At 34.9% G+C, this 25,843-nt stretch overlaps 1 protein-coding gene and 1 long non-coding RNA gene across 9 annotated transcripts in view; one reads left to right on the forward strand and one right to left on the reverse strand.

Moving 5' to 3' along the window:
• Positions 1–345: 345 nt before the first annotated feature.
• LOC145731734 (uncharacterized) overlaps positions 346–25,843 on the forward strand; it is a 61,433-nt gene continuing 35,935 nt past the window's right edge. For 7 of the 8 annotated variants that reach the window (XM_081983657.1, XM_081983693.1, XM_081983683.1 and 4 more), the window contains exon 1: positions 346–520. The gene's annotated coding sequence lies outside the window, so the exon portion shown is untranslated. The remainder of the gene's footprint in view (positions 521–25,843) is intronic. The other variant, XM_081983717.1, reaches the window with a different exon arrangement.
• On the reverse strand, positions 14,745–16,940 carry LOC145729421 (uncharacterized). The gene is made up of 2 exons (XR_014178348.1): positions 16,282–16,940; positions 14,745–16,225 (listed from the first exon to the last, which is right to left on the reverse strand). It is a non-coding gene; the product is annotated as an uncharacterized LOC145729421 (long non-coding RNA).

Consider the following 25,843-nt stretch of genomic DNA (forward strand, 5'->3'; position numbering starts at 1 on the left):
TCTAAAAGTTTATTGTACTCAAGATTACGCGGTTGGCGCTTAGACCCACTGTTTATTAAAAACATTTTTATTAGGTAATTAGTCGCATCTGAAACGTCGATGATGATTATAAATGGACAACAGATGCGTATCGGGTGGCTAATCATCAGCAACCGAAGAATTCGATCTATACCGGTACGATTCCGATGCCGGCGGCGTGTTCGCATTAAATTTTTTCGCGACCTCCTCGTGGTCTGTTTGGCTCTTCGTCACCGGTGGACATCTTCTGCAACGATCTTCTTTCGCGAAAAGCTCCACGTAGGTGGGGATGCGTATATAGGCGGTGGACGCAAAGTGGTTGCTTCAAAGTATTTGTGATCTTTTCGTATTAAAAATTTTGCACACACCATTCGGATTTTCACCGAAAATAAGCCCCGCAACCAGAACAAACAAGTGTTGGTGAAATTTGGTAAACTTTGGAGCTTATATCGATATAGCTCTCTTATATTTAGTGTACTAGTTGGCTCATTTGACTTTACTGGTAAGTCTTAGTTTTATTTTTTTTTCTTTAAATATTAGTATTTTTTTAATCTACTAAAATTGACATATACCAAATCAGAATAGTAACTTGTGTAAGTGATTTTTATTGATTAGAGCAATTTACAGTAAAATACTGTAAACTCACAAAATGACCAACACTTCTGAATAATTTATCAGCAAAAACTAAGTATCTTTACTAAATAACATTATTACAGGACCTGGTTTGCATGTATTTTTTTATTTTGCAAAATAGTACATTATTTTAATTCATTTGAAAGACTTACTTTGGTTGGACAAATGTAATTTTTTATAAAGCTTCTAGAAATGACAAATCAAATCAAAATAGTAAGTTCAATTGCTTTTTATTACTTAGAACAACTTACGATATTTAAAAAATTACTGTGCTTACAAAATGTCCACCACACCTTTACTTAATAATATTAAAGTCATCCAGTTATGAATAATATTGCAGGATTTGGTTTGCAAGTGTTTGTTTTATTTGGCAAAAAATGAATATCATTTTGTTTTGATGATTTCACTTGAATGACACCTGATTTTTTCTTGTTAAGTAAAATTTAAAAAAAAAATTGCAGTTTTGTGTTCGCTAACTCTTTAAGAAAATTCAACTCCAAAAAAAATATATTAAAATATAATTTCTGTTTAATAAAGATTAAAAATTTGTATTGTATTCTTTTTTAATTATTGCTTTTTGTCTAACTCCTTACAGCTATAGCTAAAATGTAGTACTAAACTGAAGTTACTAAGGTTTAGGATGATTAGATATGAATAGTCAATTAAGTAAGTAACTTTCCTATAAATTTTCAAGTATATTTGATTTAACATACAGGGTGATTTTTAATGATAGATTTTAATGATTTTTTTCTTTATACACAAGGTGTTTAAATCAAAAATTTTGGTTTATTACTAATATTTTAAGGACGCTTCTCCTGTTTTTTTTATAATTTGACTTTGATATTTGTTGTAAACGACGCCAATCCTGTGTTTTTTTTATCGAAATAGCGAGTAAACTTAGAATTTCATTATAATATACCGAAAAATTTGAACAAAATCTGGAAAAGGGTTTAGAGGGAAAAAAACAATATTTTGTAAATTTTGACTCACGGTATTTCGGTAAACAAACTTTTGTTCATTATAATGAAACCATCAAATACCGCTTTTCCATTTTTTCTAAAATTTTGTATAGGTACAGGGTGTCGGGTTTTTTGGTAGCAGAAATTTAATTACGTCAAAAAATAACCTTAGTTTGCTATACATATAAACTATACTAGAAAAATGCTTTGTTAAGGAAATATATGATCTAAAAAACTCATATTTATTTAAATATTTTCTATACAAGTTACAAAGTTTTTGAGATATTTAGCCCAAATATGAGCCTACTTTACCGACTAGATGCCGGTGATAACTTGCAGGATGGTAATTTTGCTTTGGTTATGTTCTCTTTTACCCCCAAACTTTTTTGTGGTGCTTCACAGATAATTTTACAAATTTAAACTGCCTGTTCAGTTTGTATGTTGTACTTTTTGGTTCATGTTTTTCAATTATTTTCTAAAATGTGAATTGATCCTACCTATTTTTTTGTTGATTTTCTTAATGTGTAAACCGAAGTTAGACAGTTAGAAGCAATGATGATCTTAGTAATAAAGCAGTATTTTTTATACATAATAACTATTAAATAATAATTTTAAAATTTTAACACCTTCTATTTCCTTAACGAAGCATTTTTTTGTAGTATACAGGGTTAACCACCCAAACCGTTCACTAAAAATCGTTAGAATCAAATACTAGAAATTAGAAAAGAAAATATTTTTATTTTTCTCTTGATTCCGGTTTAAAACCAGGTAGCTGTCAACTTGCTTATTTTAAATGGAACACCCAGTATATTATTGTACAGGGTGTCCCATAACTATATGACAATCTCTCGGTAGCATACAGGGGAGGTTAAAATAATACGATTTGTTCATATAAAAATGTTTCCAAAAGTCACTCCTAAGGGAGATATCGAGCCCCAAACAACTGTCTTCCAACGTTTTTAGCCGTAACTTTTGAACCACTTTGTATATTATAATGATTTTTGGGTTTAATGTTTTATCGAAAGAGACCTTTTATTTGACTCCCGAGAGATTTCCATTTCAAATATTTTTAACTCTCATAACCTATATCCATCTGCAACAGTTTTCGAGATTTTGCGAATAGAAAATTATATTTTTAGATTTTGTAGTGTCATAGCTCCTAACCTGAATGAGATAGAAAAAACGGTTTGCATATTTGTTATCTTAATTTTTTGAGATTTGACAGGTGTACATTTTTCTAATTTTTTGAAAAATTGTCATTGGTGGTTAAGAAGGTCTGTTTATATGTTAAAATTAGCCAAGCTAGTTATTTCTTGTTTCAACACATTTATATAGGAACAGAGACAATGACTTAGTTATGGCATATTGTTGTCACCCTTTTTTTCGTATTTAAAATCCTTCAGCATCAGCTAATTCCAGTACAAAAAAGTGCCATTAGTGACAACAGATTTCAAATTTTCAACTTATGGCAGAAATACGGAAAAAGTCAACGCAAAAGTGCACTTTTTTCCTTTGCATACAGCTTCATCAATCTTTTAAGAACCATATTACTATCATACATATAACTACAATATAATAATTTTATTCTAATTTTTTTTCATTTTTTAGCATACTTTAAAGTAAATCTTTCATCAGCAAGAAACGAGTCATAATATTAAAGGCTCTTCAACGCATACCTATATTTTATTTATTCACTTATACCAAACTAAAAGTTTTAAAAACAGATAGGCTGTCGTACCATCCATTCATTTGAGAAAGATGTAATTTTAGATATGTAGAATAGGTTACACTAAATCTTCATTAACCAAAGGCAATGCTTACAAATGACAAATTTCGTATAAATTACACTGAACTTGAACCGTTTACGTAGGCGCTGCGACAAATTTATTAAAGTATGCTTTGTGGTAAATTACATGCTCGAGTTTCTTTGACAGTAATCATCAAGTGAATTCAATTTCGGTGTTTATGTAGCTGAGTAAGAATTTAGTAAAAAGTTTGTTTTACGTTTTTCAAGCCAAAGACTTATTTTATCAGCAGAAACGGTTGTAATAAGTCTTTCTTAAAAAATTAATTTGTGAAAACGGTTAATTAATGATTAGGTATAAGAAAAAAATTTTGGTATTTTGATGATGAGTCTATCCACGATTTTGGAAAAGATTCCCCACGTGCGGTGTTTTTTGTTATAATGTATCAAATTACATTGCTTTTCTGTTGATTGTCTGTATCTCTGTATAGCAAAAATATTGAATATTATCAATAAGAAATATTACAAAAATATATAGTTTATCGTGTTCAATCATTATTTGAAACTATTTTTACAAAAAAAGTCTGATGTCTAGAGTCTCGATTTCTAGAAATTTTGCTTTTTGTGAATAATAAAAGCAACCATCCTTTGACATCTAATGTGAACGATTTATGCAAAAACGCGTCATTTGACAGATTTTGTTGCTTTTTTTGCTTTTTTCTTCGTTTTGTGCTTATTTCAGTTTTTTGTGCTGATTTACTGCTATTTTTGTATGGTTTAACTAGTTTTTTACAAAACAAGCTTTTAAAAATAAACTAAACTAATAACTGCCTTGACAAAAATTGCTATATTGAGATTTTGAACGCTTCTGAACGACAAAAACATGTTGCAACATGTATAAGTATCAATTTACAAATTTAAACTGACCAAAAAATTTCCAAATACTCCTGAACCTAGTCTAAAAAAATGTAAAAACATTCCAAAACACTATAAAACCTCTAAAATGCCTTGCAATGCTTACAAAGCAGCCTTGTCTAAGCGCTTTCAAAAGGTTTTCAATTTATCTAGAAACTCACAAAAGCTTCCGTATGCTTCGAAAGCAGTTTAACAGCATCCAAAAGTTTCTAAAACCGTCTACAAGGTTTCAAATGTCTTAAAGGCAGGCCTGAACCTTCAAGGCTCTTTAAACTGCCCAAACAGCTTCCAAATGCTCCTAAAGTAGTCTAAAAAGGTTTTAAAACACTTCAGAAACTCCAAAATATGTCTAAATCCTTCCAAAACAGTCTAGAAGCTTCCAAAAGCTTTTAGAACACTCTAAAGGCTTACAAATAATCTTCAACTAGACTAGAAGCTCTCAAAAAATTTCAAGGCAGTCTAAAAGCTTCCGTATGCTTCTAAAGCAGTTTAAAAGCTTCAAATTCACATGTCTTACATATCTTAAAAGCAGTCCAGAATCTTCAATGCTTCTAAAGTGGTCTAAAAAGACTTCAAAACACTACAGAAACTCCAAAATACTTCTAAAGCAGTCGGAAGTCTTTCAAACCAGTCTAGAAGCTTTCAAAATCATTCAAAACAGTCTAAAAGATTCTTCCGTCCGATTTTATTATTGTTTTATAGACATGTTAGCCAGTTTCTCTCCCAATTAACGTAATATTTAAAAAGCAATTACAAGTTAAACTAATTTTAGGCATGGTACCTACAGAGTGTATTAATATAACTTGATATAATAATTTCAAAACACTCTATAAAGAGACAAAAAGCTGGTGTGAGAAAGAGAGCCTTAAGGTATGAAACAGTAGTCATACCCTTTACCAGGAGGAGGAGGATGGACTCATACCTTCCTTTCTCTCCGGTGAGATAATACAATTCACGACGCAGGTGATCTGGAAGTCATTCTAGATAAAACACTCACCTACAATACCCACGCATTTGGAAAGACTAGTCAATAAAGCTAAAATTCTGATTTGGAGATAAAAAACATGGAGCTCTGGAAACTGCAGCACGAAGGATTTCTGCAGACGAGCGGTCAAACCATCTCCTTAAATCTTTTAGCCATGAGTTCTGGCGTCTTCCTACTGATCGTTTCCCCTGTACTTTGCCTTCCATCATGAGGCGTAGTATTTCGTACTTATCACCTCTCATCACATGACCCAGGTATTGCATTTTTCTTCCTTGATGGTGCTCAGTAGTTCTTTTTGTTTGTGCATGCGCTGGAGTACTTCATCGTTGGTGATCTTTTGTATCCATGAAATTCGCAGCATCCGTCTATACACGTACATTTCGAAAGCTTCTATTCTCTTTTCGGTCTGTGGATTTAGTGTCCAGCTTTCACATCCATAGAGTAGAACAGAGAAGACATAGCATATGATCATTCGAGTTCTGAGTTCCAAACTGAGGTCTAGTCTTGTAAAAAATGATTTCATACTTATGAAGATTTTTCTCGCTTGCTCAATCCTTGAAAGTATTTCTCTTTTCGGGTCGCACTGGCTATTGATGTTAGCTCCCAAATATTTTTTACTGATACGCCCGGAAGACTTTATCCGGTTGCTCAGGGAGTCGAGGATTCTGTGTGAGCCATAGTAGACCCACGGTCGCGGTGGATAGCAGAATATGTTACGTTACATTATATTACATTCGGTTTATAATGACACTCTGAAACCTACGATTCATAAACAAAATTTATTTTTTAATATCGCTTTCATCGATTTTGTTCTAGATTTCAACAAAACATTTGAATAGAAAACTACGGTTACTATTAAATACAAACTCTCTACGGTCACTCTAAATACAAAAAATGATCTATCGGATTCAGATTTGGACTGCGTGCTGGACAAGCCACATTCACAAGGAGAGTTATTAATAGTCACATATAGCTTGGGTCAAACAGGGAACAAAAATCTAAAAAGTTAAACTTATGAACTAAAGCTAAACACACGAATTTGTGCATAAAAGTGTTATCATACAAATTTGAATTTCTGTCAAAACTACGACAACGTTCGAAAGTTACTTAAAATGTTAATAGATTTTCATTGTAGAATCTTCCTAATAAACGACTTCGGTATAATAGTTCCTATATTACCAAAAACAATTGCGCAACAAGTGTTTTGTTTAAAATGTTGGAAATTAAGAATACGACCTTTCTGTTTGGTAAAACTGCGGTACATGTCGGTGACCTCTGTGACATTCGCCACGATGAATGAATATCTTATTGAGTAACTGTTGGTCTTGGTATAGTAAACTTTCCCATGGTACGAGTTAATGCCAAGGTTACTATCAGGCGCACGTGTTCTTTCCTAATAGAAATTAAAAACCATATTAAGATAGTGAATTTTTACGGCAAGCTTATATTCAATTATCCTGCATAATGTGAACAGCAGGACATGATGATACATTATCTGATGCTCGCCAAATCAGACAATAAGAATCCCAGAGGTCGTCTTCACAGATTTTTGCCAATCATTTCGACAGTTGCCAAACCAGCACTGAGATTTGCAGTAACAGTTAAACGACTGTACTAATTATGGGCGTATAAAATTCTTGCCGATGCACTGAACTCAAATGCAATTCAGTTTTACTGTCAACCAAGCAAAACAATGCTGCCACGTTTAAAGGTAATCACAATCGTTCCTGTAATCCTACGATATTTAATCCGTTTAGTCGCTATTAATTTTATGCCATTCGACTCCTCGGCTCGGTAACAGCCTTGTGAGTTAAATAAATGTGAAAAACTTGTCTTACTTATCGAGTGTGGCTGTCATCACTAGTTTCACGTACTTGGAGCTATAGAATTTATTCCGTATGGTTATAGATTGTTGTAGCATTCGAATGGCATTACGACCAGTTTTGATCAGAAGAGTAAGATTAAACCTATTTATTTAGTTGAAAAATCTTCGATGGACAATTTCTGAAAATTCAAATTGCTGAAGATGTTTTTCCTAAATGTTTCTGGCAAAAAAAATAAATCCAATTATGGCCAAGACGACAATTAGACGCAGACTTATCGGTCGAGTGACCCTGATCAACTTACATCCTTTTTTTGTTTCTTCAAGACTGGTTGCCATTTCTTGTGCATTAGTTGCAACGAATAGACGTGACATTTTTAATCATCGATGCTACAAAATAATTGCTTTGGTTTAATACTGTTTGTTGTCAGATTGCTTTAATTTGGTAGTTTGGTGCTGTTAAACAACAAACCGATTTAATCAGAAAACACAACGGGTTAAAGTATTTCAGGTAAAGTTTGCAATAATGATACATCAACGAATTGGAATGGGGCAGGACTTACGTTAATTAATACGCCACACATTTACAGTTTAACGAACTTGGTGCATTGACATTTCAGTTCACAAAACGTCTTTTGTGGGTATTGTACAAAATGAAAGAAAAAAATTTATGATGACTTTAGTTCAAATTAATAATGGTCCTATACAGGTACCTGACAGCGACCAGACATAATAAAATTTTAGAGGTGGTCTTGATTAGGTAAAATTCTGACTGTTGTCGACTTGTTTGTCTGTAAAATAAACTTTACACCCACGACACGTTTGTTGCATTAACAAAAACGCAGTTATAATAACAATTAAAACTCAATATATTAATAATTTCTACTCAATAAGTGTTATTATGCTATTGTTTATTAGCGTTATGATATGATCAGTCAAGTAATGGGAATATGTACAGGAATACCCCATTTTCCGGCTAAATAGAAAAAAAAAACTAGTATACATGTCTAGCTTGTGTCGTCTTTGTTACTTTTCTTGTGAATAGATGTTATTTACAATTCGTTCAGCCTGATAAGATTGGTTCTTTTTATTGATTGGTGCATTTATGTATGCTGTAAAAATTTGTTTCCTATAGCTATGTTTTTAAGTCGTTTTTCAATTGCTCTGCCGATACCGGTAATGTTCCCTTATTTTTTCTTTGTATGTCATTGTGTTAGTAGCACCTTTCTCACCAAGTTTACAATAATTATATATTCTTTACTCTCTTATCTTAGCATTTATTATAGTGTTTTCCACTGGTTTATTTATATTGGCTGAATTTTGGTTTTATTAGATGTGTACTTAGTTAGGTAACGAATTAATTAGTGTAAGTTTTTTATGATCTTCAGTCTTTGTGTTTTGTTTTATCCGAACGAAAAGTCGCATAAAACCACAACCATTTGATCTTATAGTTGATTTTATTTCTAGACTACTTCTTTTCTAATTGGCAGAATTTGAATTATCTCTTTGTGTTCAGAATTCTAGCAAGACTTTTCGGTTCTTAAGAAAATATTCATTCTGTGGTTATATTGCAGGGCATTTTCTTAAGATCATGGAAGCAAAATTGTTAAAATACAGTTGGAATGCCAGGAATACGTTTTTCTAAATTAGGTCAAACTACTGCTAGAACAGTGTAGAAGCTGGATTAGCTTTTTAACTCACAATGAGCTCATCTATGACATAACAATTATTCCAATCATCAGTGAAAGTTTGACGTAACGTTTCCTAACAGAGAATGACACAGATTAACTCGGCTAATAATAAAACACATACAGGTTTTAAAATTTCAAAATTCTTCTTCTTCTTCTTCTTCTTGAAATAGGCTTTAGCCTTGTTTTTCCAGCTTTAAGGAGTTCCTTGCGACGTGGACATCCAGCTATCCCTCCGCCTCTTTGGTGGTCGGCCGGGCGGTCTTCTAGAGTGTGGTTTTCCGTCTCTCGCAATTTTAGCAATTCTATTGTCTTCCATTCTGTTGATATGTTGATTCCACTCTCGCCTTCTCTGTCTCGTCAATCTTACAATGTCCTGTATGTCGCAGATTCGTCTTATTTCTTGGGGATACTTCGGAGCGTTCTCATCTCTGCCATTCGGGTCATGCTCTTGGTTTTGCTGGTATCCGCCGTGGTTTCTGCGGCATATGTGATTATTGGCCTTACGCATGATTTATATATCCTGATCTTTGCTTCTATTTTTAGGAACTGGTTTTTCCATATAATGTTTTTAAACATCATTCTAGAGGCCTTATCTAGTTGATTCTTTACCTCAGATCTCCTGTCTTGATGGGCGATTATTTCTACCCCAAAGTATCTGAAGGTTGCCTCTTCTAGGTTCTTTTGCTACAACTAGTGATTTTGTTTTGTTTATCGCAATCAACATATTGTAGCGTTTCGCTGTCAGGTAGAATTGATGAAGTAGTCTCTACAGCTCATCTTCGTTTTCTGATATAATTACTGCGTCATCCGTGTAGCACAGTATTGTTATTTCTTCTTTATTAGTTCTGTAACTGTGCCCCGCGTTTTTAACATCTTTTATTATTTCGTTCATGATTAGGTTAAAGAGTATCGGGCTTAGAGAATCTATTCCTGTTGATATGGGAACTTCTTGGATCAGGCTGTTGTTTACAAGTATTCTGGTCGTTGTATTGTTGTTCAAGTTTTTAATAGTTTTTCTTTCGGAATGCTGCCAAAATTATTCGTAGAAAAGAAATGGTTAGAAGAGAGAACAATCACAAATCAATGGGCTAGATATAGATGAAGGAACACTTTATCAGAAACTTTGATCTTTGATTTTTATCCAAAATATTCCGGTGTCGTAAATGGCGTTACATAATTTTGTAATTCGCCGTAATACGTTTTAGGATCTCTATTGGAATTTCATCAGGTCTGTTCTTGGCGTCCTGAGTGACAAGTAGGGGTGAACTTTTGTCACTAAATAGATTTTCTATGTTTTTGTTCATGTTATGTATTTGATTCGTCGTAGAGCGTCTGAGTCTGTGGCTTCTTGTATGTTCCAGCTACCTCTTTAACCTTTTTGTGCATTTGGGTTATGTTGTTCCTACATTTCAGTTCATCCATTTCTCTGCGTTTCTCTCTTATCCACTGTTATTTGTTCTTGTTCTTGTAGCTCTACAACCCTGGGTGGGTCTTGGCTGACTGTACGACTTTTTTCCAATTTGTTCGGTCTTCCATCAACCTAGGGTCAAATGGAATGTTCATTTTCCGGAGATCTGCTTGGATGTTATCTTTCCATCGCATTCTGGGACGTCCGAGTGGTCTTTTGCCTGTGGGAATCTCCTCCCATACCAGTTTTACAAGTCTTTCGTTATGCAGTCTGTGCACGTGGCCTGCCCATCTTAGTCGCTGTGATTTAATTTCTTGGACAATATCGGCGTCGTTGTAGAGTGCTTTTAATTCGATATTGGTTCTGATCTTATACTGGTTTGTGGTGATGTCATGGTGAGGTCCGAAAATTTTTCTAAGTATTTTTCGTTCAAAGCGCCTTAGCTTTTCTTCGTTTGCTTTGGTCATGGTCCACGTTTCGCATCCGTACGTTATTACAGGTCTGACGATGGATTTATAGATTTTGATCTTTGAACTTCTTGTGAGATTTTTTGATTTTATGAGCTTATTCAGTGCAAACAGACAGCGGTTTGCAGATTGGATTCTGTTTTTTATTTCTTCGGTAACATCGTTGTCCGCTGTGATTACGGCCCCCAGATACTTAAAACGTTGTACTCTTTCGAAATTAAAGGTGTTGATCGTCACATTTTGCCCTATTCTGTCTCTTCGTGTTGTTCTATTTATACACATATATTTCGTCTTCTCTTCATTGATCTTCAGCCCTACTTTACTTGTTGCTCCTTCCACCTTGTTGAAAATGTCTTTCGTGGATAGGGTGGAGTCTCCAACGAGATCTATGTCATCCGCATATGTGAGTAGAAGCTTGGGACCTTGAGCCGATAGCAGTTCTGTTTTTATTTCGGCCGACCTCATGGCTTTCTCCAATACAAGGTTAAAAAGTAGTGGAGATAACGCATCGCCCTGTTTAAGTCCACTGTTGATTTCAAAGCTGCTAGAGAGTTTATTATTTACACGCACTTTAGATATTCCACCCTCCATACAAACTTTGGTCATCCGAATGAGTTTCTTTGGTATTGAGAACTCCGCCATGGCATTCCATACTTGGCTTCTTTCTACGCTATCATATGCCTGTCGAAAGTCTATGAAAAGATTGTGTATGGGTCTGTTATACTCCCATCCCTTTTCTAGAAGTTGTCTCAGCGTGAATAGTTGATCTATTGTTGATCTGTTTGCCCTAAACCCGGCTTGATATTCGCCTAGGACATTTTCAGCATAAGGGATTAGTCTACTAAGAATGATGTTTGAGAGGGTTTTATATGCCGTGTTTAGGAGTGAGATTCCTCTATAATTCGCGCATTTTGTTTTGTCCCCTTTTTTGTGGATGGGCACTATTATGTTTTCCTTCCATCGTGCTGGTGTCCTTTCTTCTAACCATATGTGCGTTATTAGCTGGTGGATTCGGCGATGTAGTGCGTCTCCCCCATATTTCAGAAGTTCTGCTGGTATCCCGTCCGTGCCCGGCGCTTTATGATTTTTAAGCTTATTTAAGGCCCTTTGGGTTTCTTCAAAGGAGGGATTTTTGACGGGCATGTCCGCTGTGATATAGATCTCTTCTTTGTGTTGTTCTTCCTGTATGATGTTTAGGAGGTCTCTAAAATACTTTTTCCATTCTTCAGTTATTTCTCTACCGTCGATTATCATGCGGCCTTGGTTGTCTCTCAGTGTATGGATGGAATTGGTTTTATGTCCTCTTTTCTCAGAGGAGATTGCTTTATAGAATTCCCTGGAGCCTGGTTTGGGCCGGTCTCTCTCCATATTTTCATATTTTTGTTGTTCGTAGTTTCTTTTCTTTGTGCGTATTATTTTTCTTGTTTCCTTTCGGCAGTCGTCATATTCCTTTTTACTTTGGTCTGTTTGCAGTTGTATCCAAGTCTTTCTTACTGTTTGTCTCTTTTCCAGTTGTTTCCGACACTCCTCGTCATACCATGTTTTTGCCCTCTTCTGTTTACTCCTTCCAAATATCTTGTCAGCTGTCTTGGTTATTATCTCGGCAGTCGCTTCCCATAGCTGTTCTATATCTTTGTCTTCTCTTTCAGAGTTCAAGGTTTGTTCAAGTTGTTCTCTATAGTTTCGTTGATTCTCTGCACTGTGTATTTCGTCCATGTTCCACTGTGGGTTTATTGTTGTTTTATTGTATTTGTGGCTAGATATTCTGGATTTGACCTTTGCTCTGACTAAGTAATGATCTGTGTCTCCGTCTATTCCTCTCAGGCTTCTTACGTCTATAATATTGTTACTATGACGGGCATCTACAATGATGTGGTCAATTTGGTTGCGCGTAATATGGTCGTTTGAGACCCAGGTTTGCTTATGGATGTCTTTATGCGGAAACATGGTTGACTTTATTAGCATGTTATTAGCTGCTGCAGTTTCTGTGAGTCTTAAGCCATTGTCGTTGGATATATTGTGTAGGCTGTGTTTACCTATTGTGGGGTATAGGCTAGGCTCTTTGCCTATTTTAGCATTAAAGTCCCCACAGAGTATGCGCATATCATGCTTGGGCATCGTATCTATCTCTCTTTCTAGGGCATCGTAGAATTCATCCTTGATATCTTCATCCTTTTCTTCCGTTGGTGCATGCGCTGAGATAATCGAGGTGTTGTATCGCTCTCCCTTCATTCGTATGTAGCATATCCTTTCATTTATAGGTTTAAAATTTAGTATATTCTGTACTAGGTTGTTTCTAATCACAAAGCCCGTTCCGAATTCATGTCTTCCGTTTTTGTTACCGCTGAAGAAGATGGTGGATTTACTTATTTTTATATTTCCATCGTCTGGCCATCTTATTTCTTGGACGGCTGTTATATCCATTCCTATGTTTTCCATTTGTTCCACAGCATTTATGGCAGCTCCAGGTCTGTACCAACTCTGGACATTCCAGGTTCCAATATTCATAGTCCTTTTACATTGCATTTGTCGTTTTTTGTGTTTATCTGTCCGGTTCCGAGGCAAAGTTGCAGTTTTCATAACTAGTTCCTTTTTTCCGAGGGTGGGTAGTTAGCCCTCCGCTCAACCCTCCTCTTTTATCCGGGCTTGGGACCGGCTGAGGTAAGGTGATTTCCGGGCTACTCAATCCACCCGTTCCTCACCCTACCCCAGGCAGAGTTCCACTGTTATTTGGCTTTTTTAATTTCGGATTTTATCTCTTTATTTATAGCTAGTTATATTTTCTTTATTGTTCTTAGAAAGTGTTCTTTTCTCCATCAAAGTTAATATATCGTCAGTCGTCATTTTCTTTTGTTAACTCCTTTTGATGGTCACAGGTTCCTGGAACACAGACTGGTCAAAATACTTATCATCTCCTCCCAGAGTGGTTGCACTTCTGTATTACTGACTTTTGACCGTCATTTGGTATGTTGGTAGTGTTGCTGACGCTAGGTTCAGCTAGGGTAGTCACTAACACACCATCATATGGAGTTTTCAGGATTTATTCACCAAACTTAACAAACTAGCATAATTCGTTGTGATTAATTTGGAAAATGGTGATTTGTAGAACACGTGAGTATTTGTTCGAGTGCACCAGAAAGCTCTTGGTAAACCTAATATGGTGTTGTTGCAAAAAAGTAAAACTTTTTGCACTAAAAATCATAAAATAATGAAAAATAGTGCAAACAAGTCTTTTTTGCACTAGTGCAAAAAAGGGAAACTTTTTGCACTAAAAATCATTCAAAAAGAGGTACTTTTTTGCACGATTTTATAAAAATGTAAATATAAACAGATGCTTGAATAGAAGTCGTCACAAGTTAAACGAATTTTATATAATATATTTTACAATTTAATTAAAAACGTTCTTTTGATTCTGATTGACGGAATAACGTAACTTTGTGTAACATAGATGAACAATTTTTCATAAAAGTGAAAAAAATATAACATTTTTAGAAGTCCACCTTGTAATTAAAAAAGGATTACTCAGTAGTTTTTAAAATATGCTAGAAATACACATTTGAATAACGCTCCATGTTTAACTTTGTGTGAAATGAGTTACCATAAGGATTGTAAAGAAATTTTGTTAATAGTTTTGAAAAAATTAAAATTAAAATTTAAAAAAAGCAATTAAAGCTATATGGAACCAAATTAATGAACTCTCGGCCTCGTCGACTATCAGATTACTGCTCACCCAACATATATAATTTCTTTTTTTGCCCATTAAGACCAACCGTAACCAACATTTTGGGCACTTTATTGAACCGCAATTATACCGAAGATTCCACCGGCAGGAACCAGTTTACTAATGAAATGCAACGTAATTGTGCATATTACTCTTATCTAAGTTACTGCGAAAATTTTTGATATAACCTAAAGAGGTGTTGAAAGCAACATTAGCCAGTAAAATTGGATGTCAGACTTTCTTAGTAATGGAAAAACATACGTTTTAATTAGTAGGAATTAAGCCTACTTGCACTGTAAAATATCTTATTGTCACGATCTAATTTTTAGTCGTAACGCGGGGACGTGTAGGCTGGGGTCGTAGTCAAGTTAAACTCAAAGATTGGATAACAAAAACAACAACGTTTATTCATAGAGAAACTAATAAAGAAAGATTAAATGAAAACTGAATTTATAAAAAGCATTGTCAGACATAAGTTGGTTTAATTCAAATTATAAGGTTTGTACTTACATGATAATTAATTCACAAACCATTTTGGACGAGGGTAAGTGTCAGGGTAGAGTTCCCTTAACTTTCGCGACCGAACCGTTTAGTTTCGCGGATAATTTCTAACTCCTTTCTTTCCCAATTTCTCGGCTATTTATTGTAAGGTATTGCGATCCCTTAGTCAGTTCAATTTCTTAATTGCTTGTCTAAGCACTTGGATCATTGTCCGAACAATTGATGACTTATTGCTGACTGGCGATTGCAACACCTTAGCTAGCTTCCGTTCTAAAAGGTTCGATTGCTTATTTTGCAACCCAAGTGGTCGACGACTTGTTTCGGTCAGTGGCCGATTATTTGCTGACTAAGTAATTAACGAAAATCTACTTGTGACACATTCCCCCGGCCGACAAAAGGTAGTCCCTAGCTTTTCACAATATTAAGAAAGTTGACTATGCAAATCTTTTAAACAAAATAACGTTAAATTAATTATACTTTTAAATTTTTAATCATGGTGGCAATATAACAGAAATTTGACACCACAAATCTTAATCTTATAGCAAACGAAAAAAGAAAAAAAAAAAGATAATGATAATATAGAACAAAGAGGTAATATAAAAATATCCTTAATGGATTTTCCCCCTTATTACAACACAAACAAAATTTATCATAGTTACCTGTAAAAACTAATCAACAAAGTATAGCCCCTAGTTTTTCACAGAATTAAAATTAAAAATATCCCGTTTCATATCCAAAAAGAAAATTATAAAAGAAAACATATAACAATCGGAATAAAAATAAATGTTTTTGTTATTTTCTTACCTCTAGAGTTTGTAAAAAAAAACTTAATGTCTCTATGCTTTAACACTGAGGGGGGAGACTTTTCACTCGCGATTCACTAATATTCCGCGCACTATTGTCTGTTCGGGGATTCTATCTTCTTTTCGCGGCACTTCACTGCACTAAACACGGCTTCTGAAGACAATTTGGACGGTATCTGGAGTCTGGAACTACATATCTGTTTACTGCTCTGGACGTGCAAGTGGAACAATTCCCAGAACTGTATTTTCACGATTGCCATGGTGTGTGGTCCGTGATCTAATTAGTGACGAGCCGGAACGGTACTGAATATCGGGGTGACCACAAGGGTACACCGCGGGTATCCATTTGCTAGTTATATGGTGCTGAGGTGACCGCATGGATACACCTCAGGAATTATATTTTATATTATTATATTATATTATTATTTGCATATTATTTCATTATATTATTTATTTATGTATTTATCATGCCTGAGTGCCTCTGAAGCCGTATCCTTTCTGGAACGAAAAGCTCCTTGTTCTGGACCTTTTCGCCAAGATCAAAGTGTAGGCCCTTTTCTATTTTATGTATACCACCAATGGACACCTTGGGGTAAAGGTCGGTGAGAACGTACCTCAACCAGTCTCAACTTCCGAATCTTCGGGACTGCGTTTCTCCTGCCCATGATACATAAATTGTTAGAATTTCAAGAGCCTCCGGTCCGAGATGGAAATTCGTGTCAACCCAATGTTGTGGTGGACAGCCCTATCAAGGGAGTTAGCGTCAGAAATTCCAGTAACGCCTTATTGGTTCTATTGTCATGACCGGGTACAACAACAAAACTTATCGTATTGATGACAAAACTTATCGTACTGTGTCAACATAACTTGACTGGAGCCGATATGGGATCATCCCCCGCGGCAGGTCACCACGGCTTAGTGTGTCTATTCCTACCGCGGCCACGATCACAAACCGACTCAACTGTGGTCGCGGTCTGCCGTCCCGTGGTTGGTTTTTCATCGTCAGCGTTTCCAGTCTCTTGTGCCCGTTGCTTTTAGCTTTTGCTGATTTCCGTTTCCATTTCCAGTGGCGTGTATTAGTTTTTACCGAGTCTGATCCAAAGCCTTGATCGCTCTTCATTTTGTAGTGGTTTCCTTCTGGCTTCTTCGCGTAGTAACTCCCGTCAGTGTTAAGCGCAATAAAAAAAAACGTATTACTACCTACTGCTATTTTAATCTTAATGTCTAACATTCCCCTTATAATCATAAAATCCCTCGTAAAATATATAGGCATATTGATAATAGCCTTAGTTAAAAAAATAAATCCCTTTGTTTTTCTATATTATAAATTGTCCATTTGCCTACCACTGGTTTTATTTTGATACATTGTAAAGCCTTACTGTAATTCTTCGAAAGCTTGCAATATGCTGATCAAGCTCTGCTTGCTCATATCATTTCATGTGGAAACAGTTAACGTCCTAATATTGAAACTTTGTAATCTTTTTCTTACGTGCCCCGTTTGACTTTTATAAAGTCTTCAAGTTACATTTTTCAACCGTTTATTTATTGCATTTAGCAACTATACTTTTTGAAATTGTAAACCCGTGGAATTTAACGCCCCATATTTTATCTACGGTACTTAATTACCGCATATGCTCGTAGTGTATTTTTTTCCCAATATACTTTTCTTTCATTTGCCCCTTATTTATATATATATACCATTATATAATTATTAATCTTCGCGCGCGCTTTTTATTAATTATTCTCGTATGCTGGATTGTGCAAGTTAGAAATGAAATAACAATGATATTTATTCATCAGCAGTTTATATGATCATACCGCGATGACTTAAATAACAAAGTGATTGTAATCCGCTTGTAGCATAAGAAAAGAATTAATTGTAGATACATGTATTATTTTTTCCTTTTTCCCTTACTAAGGAAAATTACTTGCGTACTTTAGTACACTCTATTTGGGCTAATACTGTTTCGCCTTGGGACAGTGAGCGTAATTCTTTATTTTCTTTTAATTCGAGGTTAAAAATTTTTGATTCTGTAGAGCTTTTATTTTCGCCCATCTTAGTCATTTCAATTCTTTCTTTTTCTTTTATAGGCGATTTCGAATTTCCACAGCGTCTGCTTTTCCTGCGGTTTACTACGTATTTTATAAGTTTATGTGCTATAATAATTACGAAAAGAATGAGGCACGCACAAGTATGTAGTATAAAAGAATACATCATGTAGATATTCAGAGGATGTTTCCTCTTTTTGGTCTGCTCTCGCGGCAGCTACTAAGGTTGACGCTATTACTACCTTATTTTACCTTGGTGGCTGATCGTTTAGCCTCGTGTTACACCTACCCCTCGACGTACCCTCGTCCGAGCCAAACTTAGTCTGACAGTTTATTTAAGATAAAAATAATTTAGTTATACTAAAAAGTTGATCAAATCTATTCATTCATTGAAATGTGAGTGTAATGTGCTTTGAGGAAACGTAAAAATACAAGAAATAATCGATTTAAAGTGAATAATAAATACAACCAATAAGAAAACTTCCAAAGTAACGCATAACCGATTGCTGTCAGTATTAAGAATCTTCGATACATGAAAGTTTAGACAAATGTAGTTGTTTTTCAATTTTCATCCGATTAAAAGAGACAAGAAACGAGCTTTTTGTAAACATGTTTGTATTAGTCTTTCTTTTTCTTGTTTTCAACTTTAACATTGGGTTTGTTCTTATAAAATTCTTTTACGGCCCTTATTTACACATACAGCAAACAGAATTGCTATGTGCCATTTAAAATAAATGCACTTCTACCAATACAGACATTTCTGTATTACTTAAACACGCTGCGACATCATCAAAATAATTATACATCATCCCGTTGCACGGGGTAAATTCATCCCAATCTAGGGGTACTTTCATCCCATTTTAGGGGTAATGTGCACTCAACACTCATAAGTACACAACGTAATAGCTGAAGTCGCTATAAGAACACAAATCATTGTTGTGCCTGTTTACATCACCGCAACATATTAAGAACCCTTTATTTCGTTTTAACAGGTCGCTTGTAAGAACAAACCCTATGTGTCACTTTTATTATACAAAACTAAGCTACGTTATCAGGTGTTTATACGAGTTCGATTATTTCTTTTGTTTCATACTCGCTAGTTTTCTTAACAAACAAAAAAAATTGAACACATTTTTGGTTTTAATTTTTACTTTTAACTAGAACTTCTCAAGTTCGATTCTTCTTATTTCAAAGATCTTATTTGAGTCACTAGCCCTTTTGACAAAAAAAAAACATTTTTTTTTTTTTTTTTTTTTTTTTTTTTTTGACAAACGTTGTTATTAATGTCGTCCAACCTGTCTTAGCTTGTTTGATGCAATTTACTAACTCTGTATATTCTTTCATAGTTCAAACTTTCTTCTTTAGAGTTGTACATGCTAATTATGAAATACCCGACATGTAGGTAATGAAGACCTACATTTAGAAATACCCGGCGCCTCCACCAAGTTGTCACGATCTAATTTTTAGTCGTAACGCGGGGACGTGTAGGCTGGGGTCGTAGTCAAGTTAAACTCAAAGATTGGATAACAAAAACAACAACGTTTATTCATAGAGAAACTAATAAAGAAAGATTAAATGAAAACTGAATTTATAAAAAGCATTGTCAGACATAAGTTGGTTTAATTCAAATTATAAGGTTTGTACTTACATGATAATTAATTCACAAACCATTTTGGACGAGGGTAAGTGTCAGGGTAGAGTTCCCTTAACTTTCGCGACCGAACCGTTTAGTTTCGCGGATAATTTCTAACTCCTTTCTTTCCCAATTTCTCGGCTATTTATTGTAAGGTATTGCGATCCCTTAGTCAGTTCAATTTCTTAATTGCTTGTCTAAGCACTTGGATCATTGTCCGAACAATTGATGACTTATTGCTGACTGGCGATTGCAACACCTTAGCTAGCTTCCGTTCTAAAAGGTTCGATTGCTTATTTTGCAACCCAAGTGGTCGACGACTTGTTTCGGTCAGTGGCCGATTATTTGCTGACTAAGTAATTAACGAAAATCTACTTGTGACACATTATTTTTTTTGTTATTTTATTTTTGGTACTTTAAAATTTTCTATTATTTAAAACGGTAGTGGACCATATCAAACGTTCACTTAGTTGTTGTACTAATTTAAACAGGTCTACCATAAACCGTATTACAATGGCATTCTACCTGTAATATTAATCATATTGTATGTATTTTTAAACAATTAAACTTGATGAATTGCCTTACATTTATTTGACAAGGATGTTGCACGCTTCTGAACAAAGTAAAAACCTTTTTTTATATGGTAACAATTGAATGTTTATACGAGTATACTTATAGATAATGGCATTACTATTATTTAAATAATCTTTTGTAAGTTATACCTTGTAAAAAATAATCTCTGTCTAGAAGCCGTTTCTTAGGTCATATGTTAAACAGCATTCTCCGACTAGTATATTTTAATTATAGAGATAACTTGCTTTTAGCTTTGTGTCAGGACCCACTAATGTTAATAAAATACCTGTATCTTGCTTGATAATGTGATTAATGGGTCGACGATTTATGACCGCTAATCGTACTTCTCCCAAAGATTTATAGAAGAATCTTGTTTACTTGATTTTACCACTTTGGAAAGTTTGGACGATTCAATCACCACAAAACTTATTACTACAGGACTCCCCAACAATAGAGCATACCTACTTCATAATTTCAGTTAATAAAAACGTTAAATATAAAGGTTTACATAATTGTAAGCTGCACATTTTGGTACAATAAAACAGATCAATTGGAAGTAAAGTGTCAGAAGAATCTCTCAGTGGAGGTGTAAAAAATACAAAATGATAAAAGGACATCCACAGTCTTCTCCACAACAAATTTGTTATTAAAGTTGTAAGATATTGACTATTAAACATTGGAATTTTTTATTTTCAATATTCGAAAGGATATAGCAGGCAAACGTTTTGAAGAGAAAAAAATCAAATTTTGTTATTTTTTAAAAAATTTTAAATTACCACTACCATTACCCAGTTATAGGAACATGTAAACCGTTTTGCTCTATCTTCAACCGTTCTGCTATAGCCTTCCAAATAGTGAAAATTTCAAATGTCCACATCTCGAAAACGACAAGATTTAGAGAGAAACTGATTAGAACAAAAATTGTCTAGATAGCAACTGAATCATCAAGAAATAGCATCAGTTACTAGGGTTGTCGAACGAAAATCCGTTGTTGCCACTGATTTTAGGTAGATGCGGCAACACTGGAATCGCGAAAATATTTTAGATGTATTTCTTATGGCCATATTACCTGATCAAATTTTTGTTCCAAACATATCATTTTTGGTTTCCTAGATACCACCCTGTACAAAAACTGAAATATCATTATGGTTTATACTGGTTTGTAACAAACAGTTTGCTAAAAGGGATTTACCAAATGCATTATACAGAGTAGCAGGCAAAAATATGTCATAATGACGCTTTCTTTTAATTAGTAGACAAAATTCCACAACAGTAATTTGTAGTTCTTAATTAAAATAGTTAAGTAACTTTCGAACATAAAAGAACACTTTTGGTAACTTGAGCCCCCAAATCGCTTAGATTTTAATATTAGAATTATTGATTTAATAGCCAAACACTTGACTGACACTTATTTAATGTGAGGAATGTCTCTTATTCGTGACAAGGTATTGAGACATATTATGTCTTTGTTTCCATCAAAATTGGATAACAACACACTTTAAGCTTATAGTTATAAAGGGCTATAAGTTCGATTGGACGTAGAGTTTTCTAGTGCTCTACTCAGGTGCAGATCAGGTGCAGTTGAATAACCATATCAAAAATGATCGTGACTTTGTAGCAAAGTGCCATCTTCGTCCTTTATATTTACACAGTACAGTTTAACTCTGGTTAATGCTGTGTTTTTTTTGGAAATTGTCTATCTGGCCTTTCCCATGTAATTTGGGTTACAGTTTTACCACAAGCTACGTCGTCCTGCCATTTTGTGTATCTTCAAACTAACGTTTTTTTAAAATCTTCGATCGTCTTTTAATGTCTATTTCCTGCATTTTCAGGTAAATTTTTCAGTTGTAGCACCACTTGTCTGAAGTTGTGATTTATTCCTGAAGAGATTGGATCAGGAATCGGCAGAACTTGCTGCGGGCCAAAATTGCTGTATCGTCCGCGTAAATAGATGAAGGTGCATCATCTGGAGTCACTGTTGCCTCCATTTTCTTATAACTTGGATAGACGCTGTGCATTTTTACTCAAAAGCGTCAAGCTGAAAGAAAAGGTTTGACTAGTTTTATCAGTTGTTCATGTAGCCTTTTTTCTGTTAAAACCTGCTGAGACGTATTCGGTTCTCAGAAGTTTCGTCGATAATCCTCTTCGTAATCCGAACTCTCGTCTCAAATTTTGATATCTGTCACTTTCCATAACATCGCAGGATGCTAAAGAGCCAGTAATTCTGGGCAAGACTGGCTTTTCTCCATTCTGCAGGAAAGTGCCTTAGCCAAAGTATTTCTTTAACATCAATCAGCAAAGGAAGTAAGTTTGTATCTCCATAGTTTTCTGGTTACGACTTTGCCTATTTCATCTCGTCCCTATGCCTTTCGTGTGTTCAGTTCTCATCGATTTCGTTCTACTGAAATTTGCGATTTCATTTCATTGATTGTTTTTCAAGTTTTTTACATGTTCAAAGCAAAAAGTTTATTTAGGGCGATAAAGCAAAACGTACTACATATTATATTTCCATAGACATAATTGTTTTTTGTCTGCGGAAAAGTGTAAATTATGGTGTTTGGAGTCTTGCTGGTTTCAATCCAAATTGACTTCTTTGAAAACTTCAATTGATCAAAATTTGAGGTTTTTGTGTAATCTGTTGTTTGTTTTAAGTTTAAAATAACCTAAAAATAACAATTTAATAAGTTTTATTGATCTGCTCCTCAACTTTTCATAAATATACGCTAATAGAGATATTTTCCAAAATCTGCAGAGATACAAAAATAAAAAACAGTAGTTTTACCATAAATGATCATCTAAGGGATATATTTACCGAAAAGTGCAAGGAGACAAAAATAAGTATAACTTAACAACTTTAATTGATCGCAAAAACCGAATTTCGTTTTACTCTAACAGTTTTGTCATTACTATGCATTAGTTTGGTTGGGTGATGCAATTAAGTATGGCATCTTATACAGTGTGGTCCAGTTTTAAGTGTCAACAATTCACCATAAAAAAATAAGCATTACATGCAATTTGAAAGTTTTTACCAAATATGGGTCTTGTCTTTTTGTCTTAATATTTTTTTGTATTTAACGTTTTAAAACAATTCTCAAAACAAATGAATACTGTTTACACTATTGTATTAGACACTGTACTTTATCTGCGACAACAGACAAAACAGTTTATAAATGCAAATCGAAAAAACGTAATTATTACTAATTTGAAGACGTTAAAGAGTGGTACGCGAATACGTGACGGTGACGTCTAAAACTGCCGTGATGCATTCCAATTATGTGTGCAGTTTTTGGCAGCGTAAATTCCAGTTACACTTTTAGAACTGAACAGATTTCATTTTATGACGTTTTCTGTCGTCTACATTACTAATTTAATAGGCCAAAGCCTTTAGCAAAACAAATTATTGGAATGTGGCACCAATACATTTTGACCTACAGGTACGGGAAAAACCCACCAACCATCTATTCGACCTAAAACTCAAAAACACCCATTGCATACAAAATATCTGCAACACTGTTTCGGTTATATCGTTTTCGCCATCTGAGCTTGTTAGAACGGTAACTACACCTTAACCGTATTTTAGGCAAGAAGAAATCTGAACAAAGAGACAGTTTTGCTTATAGCCAAACTGGTAAACTGAAAAATCATTGTTGATCTATATTATAAAGGAATGAAATCATCAAACGATCGACCGTTACTCCCAAGTTGAAAGCCCACAAAATTATTCAGTCAACTATTTTCATGGTAATAAAATTGTTCTGGGCGTGTGTTATCTAGCTATTTATAAAATTTACATAAAATTCGCGTTATTACCTGTTGAATAAATTGGTAACGTTTCCGTTAAAAGACATAAGGAATTGCCATGGTGTAAGACACTTATTTTTTTTCACATGGGATCATTGGCGTTTTGCGTTCCTAATTATTATGCTATGACGTTTTGTTATATTTGTATTTTGCTTTTCATAGTATAATTAGGTCAGTGATATCTAAAATATAGTTTCATTATACTCTTCTTCTTCTTCTTATTCATATTTAAGATCTCGCGATCTGTTAGTTTTGCAGGTTTCTCTGGATCAGTTCCTGGGAGGTGGACTTCCATCTCTTAGGTGGTCTTCCGGGTGCTCTTTTCACTATTGGTTTCCCTTCAAGTGCGTCTTCCCTCTTCCTTTCTTCTCACGTGAGCGTACCAATATCTTTTTTTTGTTTCCCCCATCTTGCACCCCACATTGGATCCTAATGTCAGTGTTCCTAATTCGGTCTATTCTTGTTTTTCCCATTATAGTCCTGAGCATTTTCATTTCGGCTACTCGAAGCATTCTTTTCGTTTTGTTGGTTTCTTCTCTGGTTTTCATTCCGTATGTCATGATTGGCCTGATACAAGTCTTATAGATCCTGACCTTGCTATTTCTTCGCATGTATATAGACGCTTTGTTGATCTGGCTTCTTAGGTCCTTCACTGGGTCGTGATAACTCGACAGATTCATACCCAGATATTTGAATTGTGTGACTTGCTCGATGATTTTGTCCTGAACTACCAGCTTACATCTTACGGGATCGTTAGCAAAGGTTATGTTTTTCGTTTTTTCTAGATATGATCATGTTCATCGCTTGGCTTACCTGGCAGATTTTCTGTAGTTGTCTCTGTAGATCGTCTTCCGTTTCCGCGAAAATAGCTGCATCATCGGCGTAGCATACCATGCTGATTCTTTTATTCTCTCCCATTCGGTACCCCATATTTAGTGATGATACTTCCTCTATAATTCTGTCCATTAAGAGATTGAACAAAACTTTGATAAGGCTGTCACCTTGTCTGATGCTTCCTGGTGTCGCTATCTCTTCCGTATAAGTGTCTCCTGCCTTTACTTTAGTCATGTTGTTCATATTGAACTGCGGACTGCTCTTACGATGGTGTCTGGCGTTTCTTTCGCTATCAGTATATTTATGATGTCGGAGAGGCGAACCTTATCAAATGCCTTGGTCAAATCGATGAAGCAGAGATATGCTGGTGTATTAAATTCGATTGATTTTATTTTAGTTGTTTGATAATGAATATGGCGTCGGTCGTGGATCTGTTTCGTCTGAAGCCTTGTTGTTCTTCCCGGTTGGTTATTTGTGTTTCAACTCTTTCCGGTAAAGAGTTTCATGCTTGTGTTCAGCAGCGTTATGCCCCTGTAGTTGTCTGGGTGCGTTTTCTGTCCTTTCTTTAATATAAGGATAGTTATACTTTTGCCATTCCGTAGGTATATCCGATGTTTCTAAAATTTTGTTGTAGAGGATTTTTAGGTGTTTTTCTAGATTAGGTCCGGCATATTTTAGAAGTTCGTTTGGGATGAGGTCTGTCCCGGGAGCTTTTCTGTTTTTCAATTTTTTTATTTTTGCCATTACCTCTTCTTCGTTCAGTGTTATTGATGGTTTGTCTCGTAGTTTTCGAGGCTTATGGCTTCTTCGGTGTTATAGAGTTTCATGAAGTATTTTTCCCACACATCTTTGGGGACTCCTTTTGTTTGCACAAACTCATTTATTGACTTTTTCCTGTTCTTCAGCATTTTCTAGACGTTTTTCTGTGCTCCATATAGGTCGTGATCCATATCGCTTGTAAATTTTGCCCAGTAATCTCGTTTTATGGTTTTGATTCTGGAATTGATTCTGTTTCTCACTTCTGTATATTCGGAGTGTTTTTCTGGCGTTGATGAGCTAGGTACATGAGGTAGGATTTCTTTTTCTGTTGTGAAAGTTCTTTATTTTCGTGACAGAACCAGGGTTCTATGCTATTATTGGTCCCATTTATGTTGACTTTTCTTTTACCAATGGCTTCTTCGGCTGCCTCTACGACACATGATTTGATTTAATTCCAACAGCTCTCCACATCACACTCCAGCGTATTAAGTCCTTTCAGTTTATTTGTTAATCGGTTCTCATACAGG

The sequence above is a fragment of the Ips typographus genome, linkage group LG1, assembly GCF_016097725.1.
Source record: "Ips typographus isolate SLU linkage group LG1, UJ_Ityp_2.0, whole genome shotgun sequence".
In the NCBI taxonomy this organism is placed as follows: Eukaryota; Metazoa; Arthropoda; class Insecta; order Coleoptera; family Curculionidae; genus Ips; species Ips typographus.